The sequence below is a fragment of the Amblyomma maculatum genome, chromosome 1 (genome assembly GCF_055883805.1).
Source record: "Amblyomma maculatum isolate TAMU_Amacu chromosome 1, ASM5588380v1, whole genome shotgun sequence".
NCBI lineage: Eukaryota > Metazoa > Arthropoda > Arachnida > Ixodida > Ixodidae > Amblyomma > Amblyomma maculatum.
In genome coordinates this window covers 165348275-165361151 of record NC_139344.1, presented here as the reverse complement: position 1 = coordinate 165361151, position 12877 = coordinate 165348275, and the positions used below count along the sequence as shown (strand labels likewise).

General features: G+C 49.8%; 1 protein-coding gene across 9 annotated transcripts in view; it reads left to right on the top strand.

Moving 5' to 3' along the window:
• Baldspot (elongation of very long chain fatty acids protein baldspot) overlaps nucleotides 1-12877 on the top strand; it is a 171936-nt gene that overhangs the window by 38816 nt on the left and 120243 nt on the right. For 2 of the 9 annotated variants that reach the window (XM_084589512.1, XM_084589511.1), the window contains exon 1: nucleotides 10537-10874. The exons of 3 other annotated variants lie outside the window; for them this stretch is intronic. The gene's annotated coding sequence lies outside the window, so the exon portion shown is untranslated. 4 more of the 9 variants (XM_084589515.1, XM_084589516.1, XM_084589508.1 and 1 more) reach the window with 4 other exon arrangements.

Genomic DNA, 12877 nt, shown 5'->3' with positions numbered 1-12877 from the left:
TGACGGCGCTTACGCGGTACATACCCAGCCGCCTTCGGCACCAGTGAGCGCCCCTTATGTTCGAAAGCATGGTCTTAGTCAATACTTTGATGTAAAATCGTGAGAACCACGTATACTGGTCTTTTCGAGTGCAAATACCTTTTTCGAGAGTTCGCTCATCCTGGCCGCGACAACCGCTTTTCGTTGGAGGCGAAAACCAAGGTTTCCGTGTACTGTGCGATGTCAGCGCGTGTTAAAGAACCTAAAGTGTTCGAAATTTATAGAGCCCTCTACTAGGGCTTCTCTCATAAATTGAGTTGCTTTGGGATAACGCTATGAACCAAACTAAATATTTTGCATTTTTAAAATCCGCACAATGGCCAACTGCCTCTCGTAGCAAGTTCTTTACTCGTGAGACGCGACGCTGTTCTAGAAGGTACAGTTCAGTTTAGTCGTTCAGTCGTGTCCGACTCTTCGTGACCCTATGGACCATGTCACGCCACGCTTTCCGGTCTCTCACTATCTTCCTAACATCACATAACTTCATCTGCAGTGCCTCGAGGATGCCATCTAACCAACGCGTTCGCTGCCTACCCCTTCTCCGGCGACCCTCAACCTTTCCCAACATCAAATCTTTCTCCAGCGACTCCTCTCTTCTCATCAGATGACCAAAGTAGCTGAGCTTTAACTTTAAAATTTGACCCTCTAATGAGCAGTCAGGGTTTATGGTCGACAATATCGACTGATTTGATCTTCTGGCAGTCCAAGGAACTCTCAAGAGTCTTCGCCTTCGCCAGCACCACAATTCAAACGCGTCAATTCTTCGGCGGTCAGCCTTTTTCACAGTCCAACTCTCGCCTCCATACATCACAACTGGAAAGACCATAGCACGAGTTATACGGATCTTGGTTGGCAGACTAATGTCTCTGCTCTTTACTAGGCGGTCAAGGCTAACCATTGCTCTCTTTCCCAGAAGCAGGGCGTCTCCTAATTTCATGGCTGCAGTCTCCTTCCGAGGTAATCTTGGAGCCCAAGAACAGAAAATCTGTCACAGCTTCTACTTCTTGTCCATTGATGCTCCAGGACTTGATAGGGCAAGACGCCATGATCTTTGTCTTTTTAATGTTCAGTTTAAGCCCAAACTTCTCACTCTCTTCTTGTACGCGGATCAGAAGTCTCTTGAGTTCCACTTCACTTTCTGCCATTAAAGTGGTATCATCCGCATATCTAAGGTTGTTGATACGTTTTCCAGCAATCTTCACTCCAGCTGAAGACTCGTCCAGACCGGCCTTCCTCATGATGCACTCTGCATATAGGTTAAATAGGCAGGGCGACAGTATGCAGCCTTGCCTCACTCCTTTCTCGATCGGAAACCAATCAGTAAGACCATGCCCAGTTCTGACTGTGGCCTCTTGCCCTTCATACAGGTTCCTGAGGAGACAGATGAGGTGAATTGGAACTCCCATCTCTTGGAGAGCTTGCCACAATCTGCTGTGATCTACGCAGTCAAACGCTTTCGCATAATCAATAAAGCAGAAGTAGATGGGTTTCTGGAACTCTCTTGCTTTTTCCATGATCCAGCGAAGGTTAGCAATTTGGTCTCTAGTTCCTCTGCCCTTGCGAAACCCAGCTTGCACGTCCGGAAGCTCCCGATCCACATACTGCTGCAGCCTACCTTGGAGGATTTTCAACATCACCTTGCTAGCATGCGAAATAAGCGCGATCGTGCGGTAGTTGGAACAATCTTTGGCACTGCCTTTCTTTGGAATGGGGATATAAACTGACCTCCTCCAATCCTGTGGCCACTGCAGGGTTGTCCAAATCTTCTGACATAATGTATGCAGAATGTTAACAGTGTCATGGTTGAGGTTTTGAAGCAACTCAGCTGGAATGCCATCAATTCCGCTAGCTTTGTTCTTGGCTAAGGCCCATTCAACTTCACTCTTCAGGATGCCCGGCTCGAGATCAGTAATCACAACCGTCTTATGTTGGGTTTGCACATTCGGGTCCTTCTTGTACAGTTCTTCTGTGTATTCCTGCCACCTCTTCTTTATCTCTGAGGCTTCAGTGAGCTCCTTGCCTTGTTTGTCCTTTATCACGCCCAGCTTAGCACAGAAGCTTCCTTTGATATCTTTGATTGTCTTATACAGAGCTCCAGTGTTCCTTAATTGGCTGTTGTCCTCAACTGCTTGGCACTGTATGTTCAGGAAGGCATTCTTATCTCTCCTTGCTATTTTCTGAAAATCCGCATTGAGAACCTTGTATCTTTCTCTTTCCCCCATAACTTTTGCCATCTTCCTTTCCTCAGCTATTTGCAAAGCCTCTTCAGATAACCAGTTTGCTTTTTTGCATTTCTTTTGCTTTGGAACTACCTTAGTAGCAACTTCTTGCATTATATCACGAGCCTCAGTCCACATCTCTTCGGGCTCTTTGTCTTCTAGATCTAATTCTTGAAATCGATTCCTCACTTCCACAGCATATTCTAATGGAATCTGATCCAGATCATACCTGAAAGTCCTTCTAGTTTTCTGCGTTTTCCTCAATCGAAGCTTAATTTTGGCAACAAGAAGCTGATGATCGGTGCCACAATCGGCCCCAGGCCTTGTATTTACTGCTTGTATAACGCTTCTCCATCTCTGCCGGCAAAGAATATAATCGATCTGATTCCTGTACAGACCGTCCGGTGAAGTCCATGTGTACACGCGCCTCTTGGGCTGTTGAAAATGAGTATTCGCTATGGTCAGGTTGTTTTCTTGACAAAAATCTACTAGCCTCTGCCCAGCTTCATTTGGCTCGCCAAGACCGAACTTGCCTATAATTCCGGATATTTCTTCACTCCCGACCTTAGCATTCCAGTCTCCTATGAGAAAAACGACGTCTGATGATGGGGTGCGGTCTAAAAGGCATTGTAGGTCCGCATAAAATCTCTCAACGTCAGCTTCTTCAGCAGCAGTGGTCGGTGCATAGACTTGGATAACTGTTATGTTGAAAGGCTGACCTTGGATCCGAAGTGAAATCATTCGGTCGTTTTTGGGGTTGTACCCTAGCACTGCTCTGCCCATTCTTCTGTTTACTATGAGAGCGACCCCATTCCTACTCTTGGATTCGTGCCCACAATAAAAGACATAATGGTCGCCGGAGTTAAATTCTTCCATTCCGGTCCACTTGAGCTCGCTGATACCCAAGATATCAATGTTCAATCTGTCCATTTCTCGCTTGACGACATCCAGTTTACCTTGCGTCATAGATCTTACATTCCATGTTGCTATGTGATATATCTCCTTGCAACATCGGACTTTCCGGTCGCTTTCCGACACATCCACAACTGAGCGTCCTTTTGGCTTTAGCCCAGCCGCTTCATTCGTCCTGGAGCTGCTAGGAATCGCCCTTTGTTCATCCCCAGTAACATGTGGGACGCCATCCAACCTGGGGGGCTCATCTTCCGGCGCCATATCATTAATGGTATTGTGACTGGCCATAGGGTTTTCTTGGCAGGAAATACTGGAGTGGGTTGCCATTACCTTCTCCAGTGAATCACATTTTGTCAGAACTCTCTGCCGTGACCTGTCTATCTTGGGTGGCCCTACACAGCAGAGCACACGTCTTCATCGAGTTTCGCAAGCCCCTCCGCCACGACAAGGCAGTGATCCATGAAGGGGTCTAGAAGGTACACCCGGCGGTAAATTTTCATAGTAGAATACGTGGTAACAGAGTTTTTTCACTTAGGTGGCAGTAATGATTAATATCACTTTAAACAGGAGCTTTTTCCTTGGTGGCACGTTGCTCTTTGACGCCGTTCGGTGACTGTTGTTCTGGTGAATTCCAAATTATGTGGTGATAGTAATACTAAAAATCTACCCTAATGAGGTTTTTGCGCTCTCCTCTATAGGCAGCCTGCCGTGAAGTTTGCTGTGTCGATCGCCGCTCCGTAACACACATCCCAGCGAGAAGAGCAAATACTTTTAAGGCGCTTTCGTAGGGCGTCTTCATGCCACCTGCACTAGCTTACAGGGATCAGATTGCACGCTCTGTCGAAGCTTTGCGTGGCATGTGTCATATAACTAGGCTACATCCAGAGCGCCTGGGCAAGGACTTCATCTGTCACACGCGTGTATACCTATAACGCTGCTGAACATGCTCGGTCGTTTATCGCGAACAGCAACATTTTTTAGGCGCGCTGTCAGCCATCCCAATCTGAAATGTGTATTGCTTCGTAAAAGCGACACCAAGCCATAGACGGCACAAGGTAGAAGCCGAAGGAACAGTTGCGGGTCCAAACCATTGAGGTGACGGTTGAGAAACTCGCCCGTGTTCCTCACTGGAAAGGTGAGCTCCTCACGCGCCAGCCTGGGAAGCTCATGCTGTGATATATCGGTATAGGTTCTTGTATAGGAATATCGACTTTAAGTCCGTCGTTGTGGGCGGATCGGGCAACCTCGTCCGCGCGGTAGTTTCTTCTGATACCGCAACGTTCTGACAGCCACTGAAAAATTACGCCATGCCCTTCGAGTACTGTGCCGTGGTAAACATCGCGGATTTCTGGAACTATAGTTGTGCATGCGAACCGCAGCGTAGTCGTGCTTGCAGGCCTTGTAGGGGGATTTTAAAATCAGTGAAAATAACCAATCCTGGGGGGGGGGGGGGGGGGTCTTGGCTGATTAACTCAACTGCTGCTGGAAGGACAGCTAGCTCTGCATCGATGAAGTGGGGTAGGTTGTCCTCACCTTGATCAAAATGGGCCTCGTCCGGATCACCACAGACCCTGCAGATCTAGTGGAGTGAACTGAGCCACGGCCGCTGTCTCTGCAGGCACTGTATGCAGTGACAATGCAAATGCTCTAACATGATCTGTTCGAACGGAACTAATCATTCGTTGGCTTTTAGTGTGTTAGTGGTGTGCTATGGTGTAATGGGGTTTAACGTCCCAAAGCGACATGAATGGGCTATGAGGGACGCCGTCGGGAAGGAATTCTTATTAATTTTGACCACCCGGCGTTCTTTAGCGTGCACTTGCCTCGCACAGGCGCACTGCAGGCGCCTTGCATTTGGCGTCCACTGAAACGCGATTGTCGCGGCCAGGATCTAAACCGCGTCTTCGTGCTCTGCACTCGAGTACCCTAACGTCTGGCCGGCATACCGTTGAGCCGGTAAGACTGATCCAGGTCGCGAAGGCGTTAACGCGTTCCGCCAGTCGCTCGCACCGACGTTTCGTTTCGCAGCTGTGTTGACAGGTGGCGCATCGACTTAATCGCGACTAACGTCGTCACTGCAAGGAGTGAAAAATGAGGGACACATAAACGATGCTGTACTGGCGAGACATGGGGAACAGAGGGAATGAGTACAGCGAAACACGTGGACGCCTGACGACGACGGGTCATTATCGGCGAGTGCCGAATGCATTGCAGAGCGGTCGAGCCGGCACTCTTGTTTACCTTACTCCAGGGTTTGGTTGGGTTGCATGTATTGGATTTGCAAGTTGCAATGTGTACCGTCTGACGGCGCGAGCGAAGTAAACAGTAAAAGGAACTAAAAGAAGAGATTGTTGACACTAGACACCCTGGCCTGCACCAGGAGGAAGTAGGAGGAGTCGCAGCGACCAAAGAGAAAACATGGTCCGTGATCTGCATGGCAGGAAACTCCAATATTGATTCATCTTCTGTCGCTGCGACTGTACCTTTGCTCAGCGTGTCAGAGACGTGTCAGAGACCTCCTAAACGCCGCACAAGCTCAGGCTTACAAGTGATTGCAACACCGGAAAGATTGTATCAGCGTTCGAAGGTGTAATCATGGGCTTAGCACATTCAACCAGACACTGCATGCAACCCCACCCGATACCGCCCGTTTGATAAAAAGCAGTGCGTGTCGGCATTCGTTCAGTTGCTCACGTACAGTTTTAGAGATATGGGGGGCAAAAGCTTGGGAAATGTCGCGCCGGTAGTGAGACGTCGTCGTGCGCGTGGGGAGCTTGTACTCCTCGTGGTCATAGCAAGCTACCACGGATGGGAGGGGGCTGTGGGAACATGCAAGCAGGGCGTGCCGTTTTCAATCGGCTGCAGTTAACAGGCTCGTGATGCACGAGGCATCACGCGATGCGGCGCTTCATGATCATGTGCAACGGGAAGCGTCTTTACAAGGCTGTCGCGCCCGGTTCCACTTGCACAAGAAGATGTCATTACGACGCCAGACATCAGGTGTAGTAACGTCAGAGAAAAGAAGCGAGTGGTCAGGTAGCGAAGTGCATTGACACCGATGCTGTAGCTGCTGTGTGCGTGCCTGTAAGGCGTGGTGGCGTCTTCGAGCACTGCGTCGTTGGTAAGCTCCTGGTGCACTGAGGGGCGGCATATTAAATATTCGCAACGATTGCGTGCGCCGTCCAGTTCGTTTGTCGTCTTAGCCGTGTGACCACGTGGAGCCCTGAGAGGCCCATGCATCCTGGTCCGCCATTGTAAAAATTGCACTTTCAAATCGTTTGGATTGGTAAAATGGCTGCCAGAGGTGTTGGCGTGCCGATGAAGCAGTGAACTTTATTTTAATCTCCCTCTCTCCGACGTTGTGAAAAGTAGCTAAAACGCAGTTTCGTTTTTCTTACGAAATAAACCACTCGAAAGCAGCTACACGTCGCCGATGTTCACGGAATACATTGTGATTCAGACGTAGCAGTTCTCACGCAGTGACAGGATTACCTGCGGAGCTGTGCGAGGGTGGCCTTGTCGCTGAAACAAGTGTGTCTGAATGTTCGACCAAAATAGCACTGCTTTTTTTTTCTTTTTTTTTTTCTTCTAAGAAATGCGGCGTACCGGCTATTCAAAAGCAATTCGCCGCGTTCCGCTGGATGTCGTAATTTGTACATATATATTTTTTTGTTATTCTTCAAATGCCCCTGCTCTGGGGTTTTACGGGAGGGATGATCGGCTTCAGTGAAGAATGACGTATTCAGTGGCGGGCTTCTTCAAATTGGCAGCATTGGAGTGGTGCGTGACTTCTTCAGGTAGGCAATTCCAGTCTTTCACTGTTTGTACAAAAAAAAAAAAAGAAATATGCGATGATGTGTGTGCGTGCAGAGCGCGTATCGATATGGCATGTGCGGGAAGGATTTCGATAAGCGGGTGATATGGTGATGGTGAAAGTTGATACATATAGAGCCTGGTATATTTTCGCCTTGTGTCTAGGCCATTAAGATCCGCGTTAAATTTGAGCGCCGTGACACTGGTATCATATGAGTCATCCTTGAAAATAAGGCTAGCTGCGTGCACACTTTTGGGTATATTCGAAGGCGTTAGAAAAATTAATCTGATGGTCCCAAAGGGGAAAAACGTCCGATAAAGAAGTGGCCCCGAAAAAAAAAAAAAAAAAAAACAGTGCCTGAAAAAATGTTTCCATTACGTAGCAAGAAAAGGAAAAAAATGCCCCTAAGCGGATGCATTACATACTACCTTAACGTGAAGCTTTCGCCTGGCTCGACTTATCGGGGGCATGCTGCTGGAGAGAGTCGTGTACGGGGCTTTTTTGCTTCGTGCGAAGGAATTCCTGCGAAGAAAGTTTTACGGCTGAGTTTTGAGACCGCTTTGCGTGTGTGTGCGTGCTTGCGTGTGTATGTGTGTGTGGGGGGGGGGGGGGGGCACTTAAATAAGTTCAAATGTGTAACGTTGCAGGCAAGGCACGACGGTAGGCAGACTCCGTGTGCGTTGCGGGCAACGTCTCATTGTTGTTCAGTAATTACTCCCTTATTACAAATCTACTCTACCGTGATGAATTCCCCTTAACTTTTGAAACACCATTCACAAATCATGTTGTTGGCCAGTTTGCTCTCTGAATACCATCTGCTCTCCTAGCACACTCAGATGGTAGAGCGACTGCCCTGGATAAGCGGTAATCCCGGGTTTGAACCCCGAATGAGGGCCAACTTTTCTTGAACTACGATGTTTCTCCGAATGCCATATAGCTTTGCTTCGTAGTCGTATGGCTGGGCTTTTATTCTGGCTGGGTTAGGATCTTTTTTGCAACAGTGTGCTCTTTCCGGTGTCACCTACACCAGCCGTGGACAAAACAATCAGAGCTTCTTGGGGCTCCGCGGCCTCCGCCTATAGAGGATGGCGTTGCCTTCAGCAGCGGGAATGGCGGACATGTCTTTATCCTCTCAATGCTTTCCCTTCGGCTTCGTCTTCCGCTGTCGCAGCGCGGGCAGTCGACGCTCGCGCGATATATTGAAAATCTCGAAGGCTGTATATTGTCATCGCACTGTCAGATGAGCCCGGTAAAATATGAATAATATTACCCATCTGATTAGACCTTATGAGTCATATTCCCCAGCTGGGAAACTGGGGACCACGCAGTGTATGAAACTAGCCGAATGGGCTAGTTTTGGGGGTCTCTTTCACCATTCTTTTCCGCCTTCCTCTTTAATTGCTTTTATTGTGTACATGTAGGGCACCCGGAAAACCCATCTCCCAAACCAAGAAATAAAGAGAAGCTTTTTTTTTTTTTTTTTTTTTTTTTTTTTTTTTTGCCAACTGAGCTCCAGAAGGCTTCATTTTTGCGGCAGTTATTGCTTTGGGGGCGTTTCTTTTCTTTGGGAGCCGCTTCCACAGGGGCCTTTTCATCCGGACACGCTTTTACTACACCCTCAAAAGTGCACGTGCATATTCTAGGGCTAATGAAGCCAGCGCGGAATGTGTGGACCCATTAATTGTTGGTTCGCACTTCAACCATTGGGAAAACGGATTGCGAGCCTCCTTGAGGTGTGCGTATGTATATAGGTCTATACAGCCCGCATTCGATGTGATTACTTCTCCGCGGGCAGCGCCTATCGCTGATCTCCTTACGGCTGTCGAATATGTGTATGTTTTTGCACTCATTTCGAACCTTGACTGTGCAAGCAGGCTGCAGCCTTTGCTGCAATATTCGCTGACGTAGTAAAGAAGGCCAGAGCGTATTTCACGATTTTTCACTTCGTGTGCTCACCAGCCTACGCCGACGCCGTGGCCTCGGTGTGTGCTTCCTGCCCAAGTACATGATCATTGCTATAGAACGGTCATGGGTGGCTGGAATTTAGTGCTTTTTATTTTCATTTTTCGGAGACTCGAGGCACGGGCGAATTTTCGCCGAGTCGAGGGGCCGCGCTCCTAGGATTGGCAAATGTCAACCTGTCTGGCTTCGCACAAATTTGAAGGCCTGCACTGGCCTGGCTCACACTGAGTATAACACGCGCCCACTTGCACTCTTGCTGAGCGCAAGTCACGTAGTAATAACTCTCGAAATCGCACCACTTGTCCGCGAATGCGAAGGTGTGATCTTATACAAGACCCGTGGGCCAGGGAACCTTTGTCGGCATCGACGTTTTTACTGCTCCCCGAAAGACGCTCGAGTTCTCCGATTCCGTCAAATAGGTTCACGGGAATCCACCAAGGACCGTCTTTCCCTATAGTGACCACCAATTACTATTTGCAGCCTGCGAGTCTGGCATGAGATCTCCAGAGGGGAGCTGTGCGTGGGAATCGGTGCCTCTGTTCTCCTTGTCGCATTTTCCTTCAACAGGCGCTGTCACTGAGAGGGGGGCTTCCTGTGGGTTGCGTGTGGGTAGTGTTCATGCACTGATTTGTGTTCCTCTCCTGTGCGCGGCAGAGCGGACTACTTGCAATACAAGACGCGACGTTCGTTGAAGTACTGTCCATTGGTGAATACCCAGAGAAGATAAAATATGCATACTGCTCTTTTTACTTCTGCCGAAGGTGGCTTGCACCTTAGCTACGAGCCCCGACTGGTCGAAGGGACATAGTGGAGCTGGCAGGAAGCTCGGCTCGATTACAGTCAGCCTGACGACGACCCACTTTGACTGTCGGTAAAAAAAAACTCGGGGTGTCCCGGTGATACAGTCGTGCCGGTTGGTGGAGATTGCAGATCGTAGGCCGAGTCACATATCACGGTCTGCCCAAAGCGTCTTACATCGCGTGATGATGGTTTGCGCGAGCATCTACGCGAACTCCTCCTCTCCGTCGTAATGCGTCACAATGTCTCCCAACCCACCAGGAAAGAAATGACTTCTCCACGTGGAAGCATGTGCGAAGCGGATCCGCCGAAACAATGGAGAAAGCTCTCCAGGCCTTCGAGTGGCTGCTGTTTCGGGGACGCTGTCGTGTAGCCGTGGGCGGGGAAGAGATTAGCGGCGCCTTGTTTATTATCCCGGCGGCCGGGCAGCCGGCTTGGCAGCGTGCATTCTTGGGCGGCGGACGTTGCTTCCTTCCAGAGCTGGCGGCCAGGCAGGAAAGGCGTCAGTGACCCCCTTTCTGCCGCCGGGGATCGCTTTAGGGGCCGCTCGCTTGATACTGGCTCGCTGGAACGAGCGCACGGTCGCCGGCACAGCTTCTCTGGAGCGCCCCTCGGAGGCACGCGCCGTGTGTGCGCCGCCGCTCTGCCGCCGATTCCTCCAGTGTCATCAGTCGGTGTCGAGCGGGCCTCGCATTTAGGCGCATTGTCGGACCGCGAGAGTGGCTATCCGCAGACGTCGTGGAGCAGCTCAGACCGGGCGCCTCCTTTTGTTCGTCGAAGGAAGCGCTCCGAGCGGAATCTCTTTCTCGCTGCCCCGTAGCGTGGATTCCTGGGAAGGAGCCAGATCGTCGTTAAGCCTCCATCCATTGTCGTCTCGGGTGGGCCTGCCACCGAGTAGAGTCGGGTCATCGTACGTCTCTGCTGCTCGGTGTGTTTAAGCGCGCTGCTCTCGGATCCCCCGCAGTCGCGCGACGCGAGGTTCTGTCACGCCCCTGTATCAACGCGTTGAAGGAACGGCTGTGTACTTGTAGAGCCGGCACATCGGGCGGCGCGCAGCTGCTCTTCTGCGAAAGCGTCGTCGCATCTGCGGATTACAGTGCACCGGAACAGCGAGTGAGCTACGATTTAATGTGAGTATGACGTTCGACGCATTTCGCAAACAGCGTCGAAATAATTTACAGGCTCAGCCGGTTTCTGACTGAAGGAGGAAGCATACCAGTCATTTCTTCAAGAGTTTCGTTTGCTGAGCACGCCACAGCCGATTGTAGCGTGTAAGTTTTGACAGAAAATCTATTTCGTAGATAACAAGTATAATATATCAGTATTGCGGAATTTAGCATTGCATACAGTTCACCGATCTGTGCAATGTTGAATGGGTTGAAAGACTCCTAACAGTAAACGTTCCAGTTGATGGGTTGTTCCCGGCTAACGGTACTGAAATTTAGGCTGAACCGTCGCACGGAGAATGTCGAATAGTGTGCACTGGACGATATTGAGGCGCGAAGAAAGTTCAGTAAGGTGTAATTTAACAACCACTCTTGGCGCTGTATCGAAGTCTTCATCTACGTTGGCGATAGTTGCTCTTCGATGCTCAGATAGCCTGCGGACAAGATTCTGTTCCGGAGCTTGTTTATACAAAGGCACCCGCTATCGTTGATACTCTCGCAGTAAATGTAAATTCACTTCACCAGCTAGTGTGCCTGCGACGGAGACAGGAGCCCTCGGTCTGCAAGTCCAGGCAGCGGGGCTGAAGGGGCTGAGTCTCTGCCACCGGATGTGTATCTGATCAGTACACAGTCTCTTAACTGCCTACTTTCACCTCTGCATGGGTAGCTAGCTGAACGCTGAAATTGTTGAGCGCTGCAGAGGCTGGCACTGACCAGTTGCGACGCCACGTTGAGTAGTACTCTGAAAACCACCCAATGCAGAGCTGTAGCGCCGTTGACACTTGGAGAATCTCTTACATTTTCTGCTTTAAAAATTGTGGGGCTTTCATGTGCGGCGCTGGGTATACAGCTGAATGGTAGTGAAAACGTGGCAAAGCATTGTTTTGCTACCTTTTTGCCACCTGTTCCCCCACAGTGTCGCTGGCTGCCTTTTTGTCACGCATTGCGAAAAGATATAGTTTTATTCATCGTGCATGGCGTCGTTTAGGCTCATACCAGTTATTTTTTGCTTGTTTGTCTTTGGCTCTGCTTTTTCCTGTGCCAAAAGATCGATATATCCGCCGCGCCTAAAGCATTTCAAAACGAAGAGCGTAACGGATCGTGCGCCTGATCAGTTTTCATTGATCGACTGACGCTAAAGGGGTGAAGGGGGCCGTCTCGGCAGCTACACCGTTGAAGCCACGTTGTGTATGGAGCCGCTTTATTGACGAGCTGAATGTCGATCGCTCTCTGTCAGGTTTGTGAGCGCTTTGTCTTGCCGCCGAGGTGATGGCGGCGCCCCCGGTGTCATCCCGCCCCGAGCTCAAGAACCCGACGGCCCCTAGCCTCGTCATTGTGTGCTTGCGCAGTGCGTTTCAATCGATGCAAAGTAGCTTGCATAACTCTGGAAAGTGCCGCGCAAAGTGGAAGGCGGGCATGGTTTGCTTGAAAAGGAGGTGGCGTGCGGTTGCTTTCGATGATCGAATTTCGCCCCCACCGCAGACTATTGGGCGCGATGGCCAGGAGCGATGAGACAGCGCTCGTTTCGTATTTTGTTCGCGCGGTTTTCACCTTTATGTGCCATGAATCCGGCCTCTGTATATCTGCAGTAGCGAATGCGGTTCACCCTCGCGCGAAACTCGCGATGCGAATGAACAACTTATTTCCTATTGGCCGCTCGTCTCTGATTTGAGAGAAGCGCCGGGTTGGCCGCACACACGGCTGCACGTTATTGAGGCTTTGTTTCACGACACTTTTCTTTGCCGAGAAGAATATTTTTTTTTTCTTCGCGGCTCAGTCGAGATGCTTCAGTGCTTTGGCATATACACCATACAAAGAGTGTTCCCAGATGTGTATATGTGGTCGGTTCGAATCCCTATCGCTAACTAGCCTCCAATCTGACTGTATCATATGGATGCTATATTGTTAATGATCAGGTTTTACTAGGCTAATGCAGATTAACTTCCGGAGAACAATGACAATTACCT